The sequence below is a fragment of the Schistocerca piceifrons genome, chromosome 1 (genome assembly GCF_021461385.2).
Source record: "Schistocerca piceifrons isolate TAMUIC-IGC-003096 chromosome 1, iqSchPice1.1, whole genome shotgun sequence".
NCBI classification, from domain to species: Eukaryota; Metazoa; Arthropoda; class Insecta; order Orthoptera; family Acrididae; genus Schistocerca; species Schistocerca piceifrons.
The window spans coordinates 174,899,278-174,912,304 of NC_060138.1; the positions used below are offsets into that span (position 1 = coordinate 174,899,278).

The 13,027-nt window shown below is 38.9% G+C and overlaps 1 protein-coding gene across 2 annotated transcripts in view; it reads right to left on the reverse strand.

The window, feature by feature from the left end:
- Window positions 1-13,027, reverse strand: part of LOC124794626 (lysosomal alpha-mannosidase-like) — a 154,015-nt gene that overhangs the window by 48,056 nt on the left and 92,932 nt on the right. The gene's annotated exons all lie outside the window — the stretch shown is intronic.

Genomic DNA, 13,027 nt, shown 5'->3' on the forward strand with positions numbered 1-13,027 from the left:
CTTCTGAGCAAAAATGATGAGACTACCAAATTCTCAATTCCACCGCTAGATGCTGTCACGCTAGACTTGTACATTGAAATCATTTGTAGACACATTTATTACACACTCTGCAAAGAAATCATTACAATATATAAAATGTTTTAGTAGCTTATGACTGGCAGAAAGCTAACTATGCAATGAAAATGAGAAATCCATAATAATTACAGACAATCCGTAATAGTTGGCTGCTATGGGCACATAATGAAATTAAACACTACATGATGTCAAAACGTTTGTATCTCATCTTATGTGGCAATCAACACCTATAGTGACGGATTGTGTGGTATTAGACACAGATCTATGTGAATTAATAAAAGTATCACCCACAGAAAAAAAAGTTACAAGATAGTACTATAGTTTCCATAACCTTTGAACTTCTTCAAAAAGAAATCAGAAAGTAACAACTAAACCTCAAATTAAAGAATGTTTATTTCTTTTTTCTGTTTTATTAATAATTATTTATAGTAATGTTTCAAATCAAAGACACAAATTTCTGAAAATACATATATACTTGACTGTTAAATCAGTCAGTAACAGTTTCTTTCAACACGTCGTCATTTTCCAAGTACTTTCCTCTACAAATATCCTTCAGTTCTGGTAACAGATGAAAGTCTGTGGTGGATAACCAAGTAATTCCCAATGTCATCATTCCTGCTGTAATGTGAGGCCAAGCAATGTTGTGAAGCAGAATGACACTGCTAGAGAGCAGACCCCGACGGTGATTTTGAACAGTGCGCCTATGCTTTAATATTGTTTCACAGTAACTGTTGGCATTTACTGTCATTCCTCTTGGCAATAAGTCTACCAAAGAATGCCTTTCTGATCCCAAAAAACAGTGGCCATGATATTTCCGTATTGAAGATTCTTGCTTGAATTGTCATGGTTTTGTCGAGAAGTTTGAATGATGCCCCTCACAGGTTTGAAGTTTATTCTCTGGAGTGTAGTGTGCAATCAACATTTCATCATCAGTCACAATTTGGCTCAAGAGCTCATTATCACCCTTGTGATAGAGCTCCAAAACAGACAAAGAATGTGCAGTTCGCTTTGTTTTGTGTTCTTCTGTCAACATTTTCAGCACCCATCTCACACACATTTTTTTATAGTGAAATTAGTGAATCTTGTCAGTAACAATGTGAAAAACTACTGATCTTGAAGCTTGAGGAAATTTCTGATGCCTGTTGTCTAATAGTGAAGCACCTGAACTGCCTCAACTTTTTGTGTCAAACCTTTTAGGGGTTTCAAAAAGGCCTAAAAGGTTTCAGATAGATTATATAATGGTAAGACAGAGATTTAGGAACCAGATTTTAAATTGTAAGACATTTCCAGGGGCAGATGAGGACTCTGATCACAATCTACTGGTTATGAACTGTAGATTAAAACTGAAGAAACTGCGAAAAGGTGGGAATTTAAGGAGATGGGACCTGGATAAACTGAAAGAACCAGAGGTTGCACAGAGTTTCAGGGAGAGCATAAGGGAACAATTGACAGGAATGGGGGAAAGAAATACCATAGAAGAAGAATGGGTAGCTTTGAGGAATGAAATAGTGTAGGCAGCAGAGGATCAAGTAGGTAAAAAGACGAGGGCTAGTAGAAATCCTTGGGTAACAGAAGAGATACTGAATTTAATTGATGAAAGGAGAAAATACAAAAATGCAGCAAGTGAAGCAGGCAAAAAGTAATACAAACATCTCAAAAATGAGATCGACAGGAAGTGCAGAATGGCTAAGCAGGGATGGCTAGAGGACAAATGTAAGGATGTAGAGGCTTATCTCACTAGGGGTAAGATAGACACTGCCTACAGGAAAATTAAAGAGACCTTTGGAGAAAAGAGAACCACTTGCATGAATATCAAGAGCTCAGATGGAAACCCAGTTCTAAGCAAAGAAGGGAAAGCAGAAAGGTGGAAGGAGTATATACAGGGTCTATACAGGGGCGTGGAAATGGAAGAGGAGGTAGATGAAGATGAAATGAGAGGTATGATACTGTATGAAGAGTTTGACAGAGCACTGAAAGACCTAAGTCGAAACAAGGCCCCGGGAGTAGACAACATTCCATTATAACTACTGACAGCCTTGGGAGAGCCAGTCCTGACAAAACTGTACCATCTGGTGAGCAAGATGTATGGGACAGGCGAAATCCCCTCAGACTTCAAGAAGAATATAATAATTCCAATCCCAAAGAAAGAAGGTGTTGACAGATGTGAAAATTACCAAACTATCAGTTTAATAAGTCACAGCTGCAAAATACTAACGTGAATTCTTTACAGACGAATGGAAAAACTGATAGAAGCTGACCTCGGGGAAGATCAGTTTGGATTCTGTAGAAATGTTGGAGCACATGAGGCAATACTGACCCTACGACTTATCTTAGCAGAAAGATTAAGGAAAGGCAAACCTACATTTCTAGCATTTGTAGACTTAGAGAAAGCTTTTGACAATGCTGACTGGAATACTCTCTTTCAAATTCTGAAGGCGGCAGGGGTAAAATACAGGGAGCGAAAGGCTATTTACAATTTGTACAGAAAGCAGATGGCAGTTATAAGAGTGGAGGGGCATGAAAGGGAAGCAGTGGTTGGGAAGGGAGTGAGACAGGGTCGTAGCCTCTCCCTGATGCTATTCAATCTGTATATTGAGCAAGCAGTAAAGGAAACAAAAGAAAAGTTCAGAGTAGGTATTAAAATCCCTGGAGAAGAAATAAAAACTTTGAGGTTCGCTGATGACATTGTAATTCTGTCAGAGACAGCAAAGGACTTGGAAGAGCAGTTGAACGGAATGGACAGTGTCTTGAAAGGAGGATATACGATGAACATCAACAAAAGCAAAACGAGGATAATGGAAGGTAGTCGAATTAAGTCAGGTGATGCTGCGGGAATTAGATTAGGAAATGAGACGCTTAAAGTAGTAAAGGAGTTTTGCTATTTGGGGAGCAAAATAACTGATGATGGTTGAAGTAGAGAGGATATAAAATGTAGACTGGCAATGGCAAGGAAAGCGTTCCTGAAGAAGAGAAATTTGTTAACATCAAGTATTGATTTAAGTGTCAGGAAGTCGTTTCTGAAAGTATTTGTATGGAGTGTAGCCACGTATGGAAGTGAAACATGGACGATAAATAGTTTGGACAAGAAGAGAATAGAAGCTTTCGAAATGTGGTGCTACAGAAGAATGCTGACGATTAGATGGGTGGATCACAACTAATGAGGAGGTATTGAATAGGATTGGGGAGAATTTATGGCACAACTTGACTAGAAGAAGGGATCGGTTGGTAGGGCATGTTCTGAGGCATCAAGGAATCAACAATTTAGTACTGGAGGGCAGCATGGAGGGTAAGAATCGTAGAGGGAGACCAAGAGCTGAATACACGAAGCAGATTCAGAAGGATGTAGGCTGCAGTAGGTACTGGGAGATGAAGAGGCTTGCACAGGATAGATTAGCATGGAGAGCTGCATCAAACCAGTCTCAGGACTGAAGACCACAACAACAACAACAACAGTACACTGTCCAGATCATTCTTCATCATGAACATTTGTCCTTCCTCCATTAAACAGCCTATACCATTTATGCACATTTCCATCACTCATTACACCCGCACCATAAACTTAAACAATCTGCCAGCAAATTTCTGCAAGATTAAGTTGTTCTGCATGTAAGAACTGGATAACTGGGCGCACATTACAATCGGCAGAATTTCTGGTTGACTTGGCAACAAACGAAGCAGTGTAACCACACAACCAACACCGGCACAGACATAAAACGCAATGGTGGCATAGTGAGAGCGGCTGACCATGAACGGACGTCACATGACACAATGTGTGGACACAAAGCCCTGTTGATTCTTACTTTAAAAATTCCTGTTGTACATTTTGTAGAGAAATCAGTGATTATTTTACTGCTTCAGTGACCTTCAGCATGCCTGGTCAAGGATATTTTCTATTGCAACCAAAGCATCATCATCATCATCATCTATATCTATTATATTGTTCCACAGGTGCAACATTTACAAGGACAGCATTGCCACTTCGGGAACCACAAATGGAAGAGACTGTGTGTGGGTTTTTTTTTTTTTGGCTCTGCAGGCTTCCACACTATTATAAAAATGTACAAACTCATCAAATATCACTTTTTCTCCAAAATTAGGAGTGCTCCATTTATTGTGGAAATCCAAGTACATTTCTCTGATCTCCACTTCATTCTGAGCTCCCTTGATGAACCCACATCTCCACAGTTCAAAACTACTGTCAGGGTAACATTCTTCCACGCCATCACTTTCAAAAGATCATATTTGATGATATCCACAATATGGGAGAATGTGCTACATTATCTAGAAGCGATAGATTACGGTAGACAGTATAATTGTCCATAAAGAGCAAGATTTTCCACTTCTGTTGTTTCATGTCTTCGTGCATGGTCAAGAGCCACTCTCTGAAACCCCTTTTGTTGGGGTGATAAGACACAGAAAATGTTATAATATTCTTCAAACATCTGGGGTTAACAGCTTTCACTATCAACAAAGGTTTTGGTTTCTGATACCCTTCAATGTTTACTGCACACAAAAGTATCACATCATTATTTGCCAAATCTCCTCCCCCCCCCCCCCCCCTCCCCTCCCCCTTCCCACTCCAATGAAATTTTTAATCCTTAAAAGTTAACATTTGGTTAGGAACACATTCGAAAAAAATTCCCTTTTCATTATGAATCATAATTTGCCAGAAGGCTTTCTAGTTCATTTTTACATATCAGAAAAATGTTATGAATGCTCACATTTCCTCCACAAATCTTCTTAAAATGATGTTAAACAATGGAAACTCCAGGTTGGAATATCAAGAATTATGGAAAGGACAGACTGTTGCTCACCAAAAGATGACAGGGTGAGCTGCAGACAGGCACAATGAAAAGACTGTTATGGAATTATGCTTTTCGTCAAGCCTTCATCATTACTATACCCGTTAAAAATGATGTTATAACTTTGAGTTAGTGAACCATACCACACTAACTGTGAACCCTTCAGTTCTCAGACTAACAATGGAAGACAGGTGTGGTCTTCTGCTTAATAAGCATTTTTCAAGACACAAGCAAGCACCTTGCTGAGTCTGCTTCCTCCTTCCACATGAGATGTTTACACCCTTATGATTTTTCTGTTTCAGGATTGTCAGCAGCACAAATGGCAGAATCATGAAAGCACCACTACTTCTCTTTTTCACACTCAGTATTTCATAACCTCAATAATCTTTTTCTATTCCTGAAATAAATATTTCTCTGGAGTCATTTTTACAAGACTGATGTACAGTCTTAGATACAAAAACTGACCACCGGCCGGCCACCACAGAGACTAAGTCCAGGTCATTGACTTAAGGTGGCCAATACAACCGATCGCCCCTGACAATGGTAAGTCTGGCAATCTACACTATTTGGCAACACTGTAACTGTAAAATGTGGAAGTGTCAGGAGGAAGTGTTGTCTACTTCTGAGATGTTGTGTGGTGTGAGCCCATAGCCTAGTGGTAATCGGCGTGCATTCTAAACTTACAGTCACATGTTCGCATCCGACTGTATCTAAAGTTATGAGTGTGATTGAACATCGAAGATAATTCACTTCACATTCTACCCACCAGTAATAACAAATCCTTCCAGAAACAATTCCTCAGGATACCTCGTGGCTGCGTCGCGATCATGACAGCTTATGCTCAAGTGTTTCCTTGCACTGCAGTGGCTACCAACCACTGGCCAGATGCCACCCGCTGCCGCCACCTGAAATTGGGCGCTGCCCAGGTGAACACGGCTTGACGCTATCAGTGTATGTATCAATTGTCATTTTCGAATTGAAGTTCTAGTTATCATCTTGCAGTTTAGCACTGGATTTTGCACACTTGAAAATCATGAACTACAGTTAAGCATTGCAAAATTGGGTCGCAGGTGGAAAAACGTGTAATATCTGCAACACAGTATTTATTTTTGGTATAACAGAGGTGTGAATGCAGCCGAGAGAGCTCAAAAGATTTTAACTGTGTGTGGAGTAAGTACTTTTGGGAAAAATGCGGCAAAAAAATATATTCTTGTTTCAATGAAAATTGTTCTGGCACAAATGATTTTCCACATTAAGGAACAAATGATTTTCCACATTAAGGAAGTCTTGACTACTGACATAAGTGATGGATTACCATTTAACCATCATGCTGCATTTGCATTCAAATAGGCAAGTCTCAGATGTGTGGTGTAGGAGTACTGCATGCCCTAATTCGAAATAACAAAAATTGACAGAGTAGCTATTATTGCAGTTTTGCTTGAACATCACCAGGTTGCTCTTTGTGCATTCCTATGCAATACTGTTACTGGCGATGTATTATGGCACTATTATCGTTAGTTTCCTAAAAAGAAATGAATGTGAGCCCTACCAAAAGACAAACTGGAGCAAAGAGTAGTGTGAACATAATATTTTCAATCTGATAGCTCCAAAAGTGTGTTCTGCACTACGAATATTTTCTGAATGGTGTGTCCGCCATAGCTGTAATTTGTTGTCAACACCTTTCGGTTGCAGTTTTTTTTTATATATATATATATATATATATATATATATATATATATATATATATATATATATAAAAAAAATAGAGGGAAACATTCCACGCGGGAAAAATATATTTAAAAACAAAGATTATGTGACTTACCATATGAAAGTGCTGGCAGGTCAATAGAAACACAAACACATACATACACACAAAATTCTAGCTTTCGCAACCAATGGTTGCTTCGTCAGGAAAGAGGGAAGGAGAGGGAAAGACGAAAGGATGTGGGTTTTAAGGGAGAGGGTAAGGAGTCATTCCAATCCCGGGAGCGGAAAGACTTACCTTAGGGGGAAAAAAGGACAGGTATACACTCGCACACACACACACACACACATATCCATCCGCACATACACAGACACAAGCAGACTTTTTTTTTACAAACTTCATTTCCTCCTCTCATATCAGTGCCCTTGTTTTAGTATGTAGTGAGAAAATAAGCACAAAAAACTTAAAGTTTCTGAGAAACATATAAGTCATTTCCTCTTCTCATATCAGAGCTTTTGTTTTGTATGAAGTGAAAAATAAACAGTTTAGGGTTCTGAAGTATAACATGGCACCAGATTCTTATCATAGGACCTATCGGAAACATAAAAAGCAGGGAGCTCTCCATAATTTTGTCCAACAGCCTGTTTCCTTTCATACTCACAGATTCTTATTTAAGGACTTGTGAGCACGAAGTTCTTCAGCAGAATGAGCTGTTTGTTATTGTGCTAATTATGGTATGGAAAAAATGCAACAAAGATGAGTTCCCCTAGAGCAGTGAAGATATTTGCACATGTCTGTATCAGCAATGACTGCCAGCTGCCATAACAGTTTACAGAACTCATGCTGCAGGCAATACAACTGAGAGTGCACTTCAGACTTCATTCAGTAAGTCATCAGGAGGTGGACAAAAATGTCAAATTAACATCACTTTCTGAGTTTTATTCAATCTAAAATGAGGTTTTATTAAGGTAGTTGAGTGTTCTGGCAAGTGCACTTTAATAATTCCCATGTGAGTATTCCGATAGCCAAAAGGACCCATTAGTGGGAAACCATTGGGAACTACATTAATATCAAACTGCAAGAACTCAAGACAATACATTGACTCTTCCCTTTGCTGGATAACCTCTTACTGTTATTTAGGATTCTCTCCGTTCTGGGTGTAATGTGAATGGAATTTCACATTCATGAGATGCTTTCCGCTATTCTTGACAAACATCAGCAACTTGTAATCACTATGAGTAACAAATGTGTGATGATAGTGGTACAGGTTGTCAGTGGATGTGATGGTGTTATGCTGTCAAACTGCTTACAGTAACGGTAATGGTGCCACACATAATCTAGTGCTGACAATCTAAGTAAAGATAGTGTGGTGGCGTTGTCACTTCCCTTTATTTGGCATCAGCTTGAGTAATCTGATTTAACGAACGTAGTATTCCATGCACAAGTTGCTTATGATGCAGTATGACTACAGATCATCGTGTGGGTATTAAATTAATTCTGCCGTGAATTGCTTGACAAATATTACCGTCAGCTATGCAGCTGAAATGACTCACTACACAGGTACTTTATGTTGTGCACACACTCCTCATCAGATGCAAATTTCCATCCACATACATGGTATCCCCCTGTCCATTATTCCACTTGCTCACAGCTACACTGTATCCCCAAGAGGATTCAGACAATGACACGAGTCTAGCATTGAAATCTTTTGATGGCCTCTTGAGACCGGAATATTATACAGGATGTTTCAGGAAGAATAGTAAATTTTTTAGGAGATGGCAGTATATACAAATTGTAGAAAAAATTCCATACATGTCCAATTTTTACTGAGTACATAAAGTTGGGTTCAATGCATTTTTGTCTCATTTGTTGGTCTTTACAGGACCCCGTCGTCTACACTTCCTTGAAAACGAGCTTCCAGCATTATTGGAAGAAGTTCCTTTGGCTACAAGAATGCATATGTTCCTCCAGCATGACGGGGCTCCTGCACAGTCTAGTCATCAGGTGACATCATCCAAACCTAACATTTCCAGGAAGATGGATCAGTAAACGTGGGCACTTTTCTTGGCCACCAAGGCTCCCGGACTTCGTCCCTTTGGATTTTTCTAGGGGGGTGGGGGTGGGGGGGGGGGGGGGGGGGTGTTCAAACGTGAAGTCTACAAAGAAAAAGTAAACCCATGAGCCGATTTGATCGTTTGGATTATGAATAGTGCAGCCCTCATACAAGATTGCAAAGACAACCTTAGAAGAGCTACACATGGAGTTATCAAGAGAAGTCAAAGTGCATGGGAGTTGGTGGGGGAATTTTTAAAAATTAACTTTGAAAGTCATTTACCTTTGCTTTGAGTTTGTTAGGGTTGCGTACTAACAGCTGTATCTCTGTACTCAATAAAAAGTGGACACATTTATATGGAATTTTTATGCAATTAATCTATACTACCACTTGCTAAAATGCCTACTATTCCTCCTGAAACACTCTGTATATGCATATATGTGTGCTGTCTGTTCTTTCAGACATGTCTGAAGGAAAAGACACCATGAATCGGGTTCGAACCTGGTCAGGCACAAATTATCATCTGCCGCCATAGTTTTATTTTAACAGCCTGGACATCTGTCCAATACGTAATTGATTAACAAGGCTGTCTGTTTTGATTCATAGCGTCTCTCTCTCTCTCTCTCTCTCTCTCTCTCTCTCTCTCTCTCTCTCTCTCTCTCTCTCTCTCTCACACACACACACACACACACACACACACACACACACACACACACACACACACTTCTATCTTAAGTGCTATTCAGAAAATGTTTGGCAATTCAGTGATAGTGATGGACTGGAGCTGCATTAACCTATTCATTTCACTAGATATAGTTTCATGTTTAATAAGTGATAGCGATTTGGAAAATTTATGTTTGCCACATGGTTACTTTATTTGTTAATTACAGTGTCTCTCATCGTTTACTTTGTGGGAAACCTGCTTCCTTCTACCCTAGCTTATACTACAGCAATAAGTGAATGCTCACATTCTTGATATCACTCTGGATGTGCTACTGCAATTGTAGCTAAAGATTCAAGTCCTGCTGGAAAATTATATTTAAGTCAGATGGTTTTGCTCCTACTCTACTGCCATTGAAAACTATCGCAAGGAAATTAAGTATACGAATCCTATGAAACGCTTGAGTTCATACTGTGGTGCTATGCAGATGAAAAAAGTAGTTTTTCACAATCATCAGATGACAGATGGAGTTTATTAGATTCCACTAATTATGGCTGCATTATTAATTGTTGGTTCACAGGCACTTTTCTGCCACTAATTGTAATTATTTTTTGAATGTTAAGAGACGGAAGAATAAAAACATCAGATTTTCGCCATATGGAATATTCAAATTCACCTTTAAGTCTTCATGTTTCGAGCAATGGCAGAAGATCCATCAGAAAAGCTGACAACAATAAGTCAGGTCATGGCTGTCTTCCGGCAGGTGTGCCAATGACAGTGATCTCAATAATAATATTGTATAAGAAAGATATGTTGCCAACTCAACCACTGGAGAAACTACAAAATTGTGAGTCACATCTAATGAATACGCTTTCAAGGTTTCGGTCCAATTAAGACAATAAAACACAAATAATTGTCACAGTTATTAATTTATGTTTTGTTTGCACTCAGTGCATTGATGTATTACAAGTAATTACACTCTAACATCTAAATCTACTTACAGAAATGTGAATAAGACTCAGACATATAATGAGGATATTCCAGCCCTTGCTACCCACAACTGTGAGACAAAGCTATAGTCACTTCCAACATCACTCACAGAACACATCAGCTGGTATCCTTTCTGCTAGTATAACTGAAACTTGGCAACAATGCAGAATACATTTGGCAATTCTGTGACCGATGAATTACTTCCTTGATGGCACAGAACTATCCTGCTAAATTCACTTGATATTATCATGTCACTTCAATTGAATAATGTGTGTGATTTTCTCTTGAGATGTGATATAAGGATATCATTTAATAATTTTGAGTCAACGAAAATCATTCAACACGGGAATACAACTACTCTCGTACCTTATGTTGTTATTAATCTGTCATAGTGTCTACTGGGCCAATAAGGCCAATAAGTAAGACACATATGCTGCACCTCTTTGCTAGCACCGAGGTAACATGCTTGCCTACCAGGTGCAAGCTGCTTTTGTTCACATTTCGAGACTTGCTGAAAGCCGTATTTTTAATTCTTTTGTAGCAGAGCTACAAGCAGGCAGGCAGATAGAAACTCAAGAAGGAAATCCTAAGGCATTGCCCGAGCAAAATTTGTCTTGCTACTTTCAGTACACCTTAGTCTAAAAGTGAAAACTTTATGGCACTGCACAATTCATAATGACACTTTTGTTTTCTGCCAACATATTTTTTGTCATTGTGAATACATAATTTTATCTATGAACTGCCATATTTTCATAATACCTGAGTGTGACACAGGACATGAAATAAATACAGACATTTTCAAAGGCAAAAGTCGGTAATATCCTACTAACTCGTTTTAAAATAGGCACCATCGTCTTACAGACATTTAATGCTTCATTAAGATAGACTGCTGTCATGATGTTTCTGTAGTAAGTTGAATTTAATTTGTATTACGACAGTGAATATTTAAAGTATGTTTTCCAATAGTTTATTTGACAAAAAAAGTTATCATCAAAGAGATGTTAATCAGCAACAGTATATTCTTTCACAATATCTAAAACAATCTGACAATGCTAAAGTAGTTTACAAATTCTATGGCTGCAGAAACCTGCTGGTTCTAACAATGTCATTAAACTAGCATAGTTTGAAGAGCATTTTCATTTGGAAATGAATTGCCTTGATGGTTGACTGATCAAGAGTGAGAAAGTTAAAAGTTTACGAGTATACGATCAGAGGGACAAGTGCCTGAGATTTGACTTCCCTATCAATCTCCTGGATAATTTTGTTTCCCAAATTAACAGAGTGCATTATCATGCAGTAGCACACATGATGTAGTTTTATCGGTCAATTTTCTTACACTGCAACTGAAATGTGTCTCAGTTGTCGGCAACAAATTATAGCTGTGATGGACGCACCCTTGGGGAAATATTCATAGTGCAAAACACACTTTTGGAGCTATCATATTGAAAATATTACGTTCACACTACTCTTTGCTCCAGTTTACGTCTTTTGGTAGGGCTCAGCCTTTCAGTTCTTCTTAGGAATTTAACGACAAAGGCATCATAACACATCACCAGTAACCGTATTGCATAGGAATGTTCAATGAGTGACCTGATGATGTTCAACCAAAATTGCAATAATAGTCGCTCCATTGATTTTTGTTGTTTCGAATTAGAGCATGAAGTACTCCTACTCCAGACTTCTGAACCTTGCCTGTTGAATGCAAATGTAGGATGATGGTTAAATGGTAATCCATCACTTATATCAGTAGTTGAGACTTCCTAAATGTGGAAAATTATTCATACCACAATGATCTTTGTTGAAACAGGAATATCTTTTTCTGGCACATTTTTCCCAAAAGCACATGCTCCACACACAGTTAAAATCTTTAAGCTGCCTTAACTGCATTCACCCCTCTATTGTACCAAAAATAAATACAGTGTTGCAGGTGTTACACCTTTTTCCGCCTGCGACCCAATTTTGCAATGCTTAACTGTAGTTCATGATTTTCAAGTGTGCAAAATCCAATGCTAAACTGCAAGATGATAACCAGAACTTCAATTCGAAAATGACAGTTAATACATACACTGATAGCATCGCGCCATGTTCATCTGGGCAGTGTCCAATTTCAGGCGGCGGCAGCAGGTGGCGACTGGCCGATGGCCGGTAGCTGCTGCAGTGCAAGGAAACGCTTGAGCATAAGCTGTTCTGATCGCGACGCAGCCATGAGATGTCCTGTGGAATTGCTTCTGGAAGCATTTGTTATTACTGGTGGGTTGAATGTGAAGTGAATTATCTTCAATGTTCAGTCAGACTCATAACTTTAGACAAGGGCCGAAATATAGTTTTAAAAGAAAGAGGTGATACAGTCGGGCCGGAACATGTGACTATATGTTTACAATGCATGCCTATGACTGCTAGACCACAGGCTCACACAATACAACAACATATCGGAAGTAGACAACACTTCCTCCTGAAACTTCCACATCTTACAGTGTTGTCAAATTGTGCAGATTGCCAGACTTAGCATTGTCATGGATGGTCGGTTTTATTGCCCACCTTAAGTGAATGACGTGGACTCAGTCTCTGTGGCGGCTGGCCGGTGGTCAATTTTTATGTCTAAGACTGTCCATGTATGTACTGTTGAGTAAACAAAGGAATGTCACAGCAAGTTGCCTGATGAAGCAATTACTGAGAAACAATTGGAATTCCTGAGTCTTATATAGCTGCTGATTGAAAATGTGGTGTTTGCAGGTGGTCTG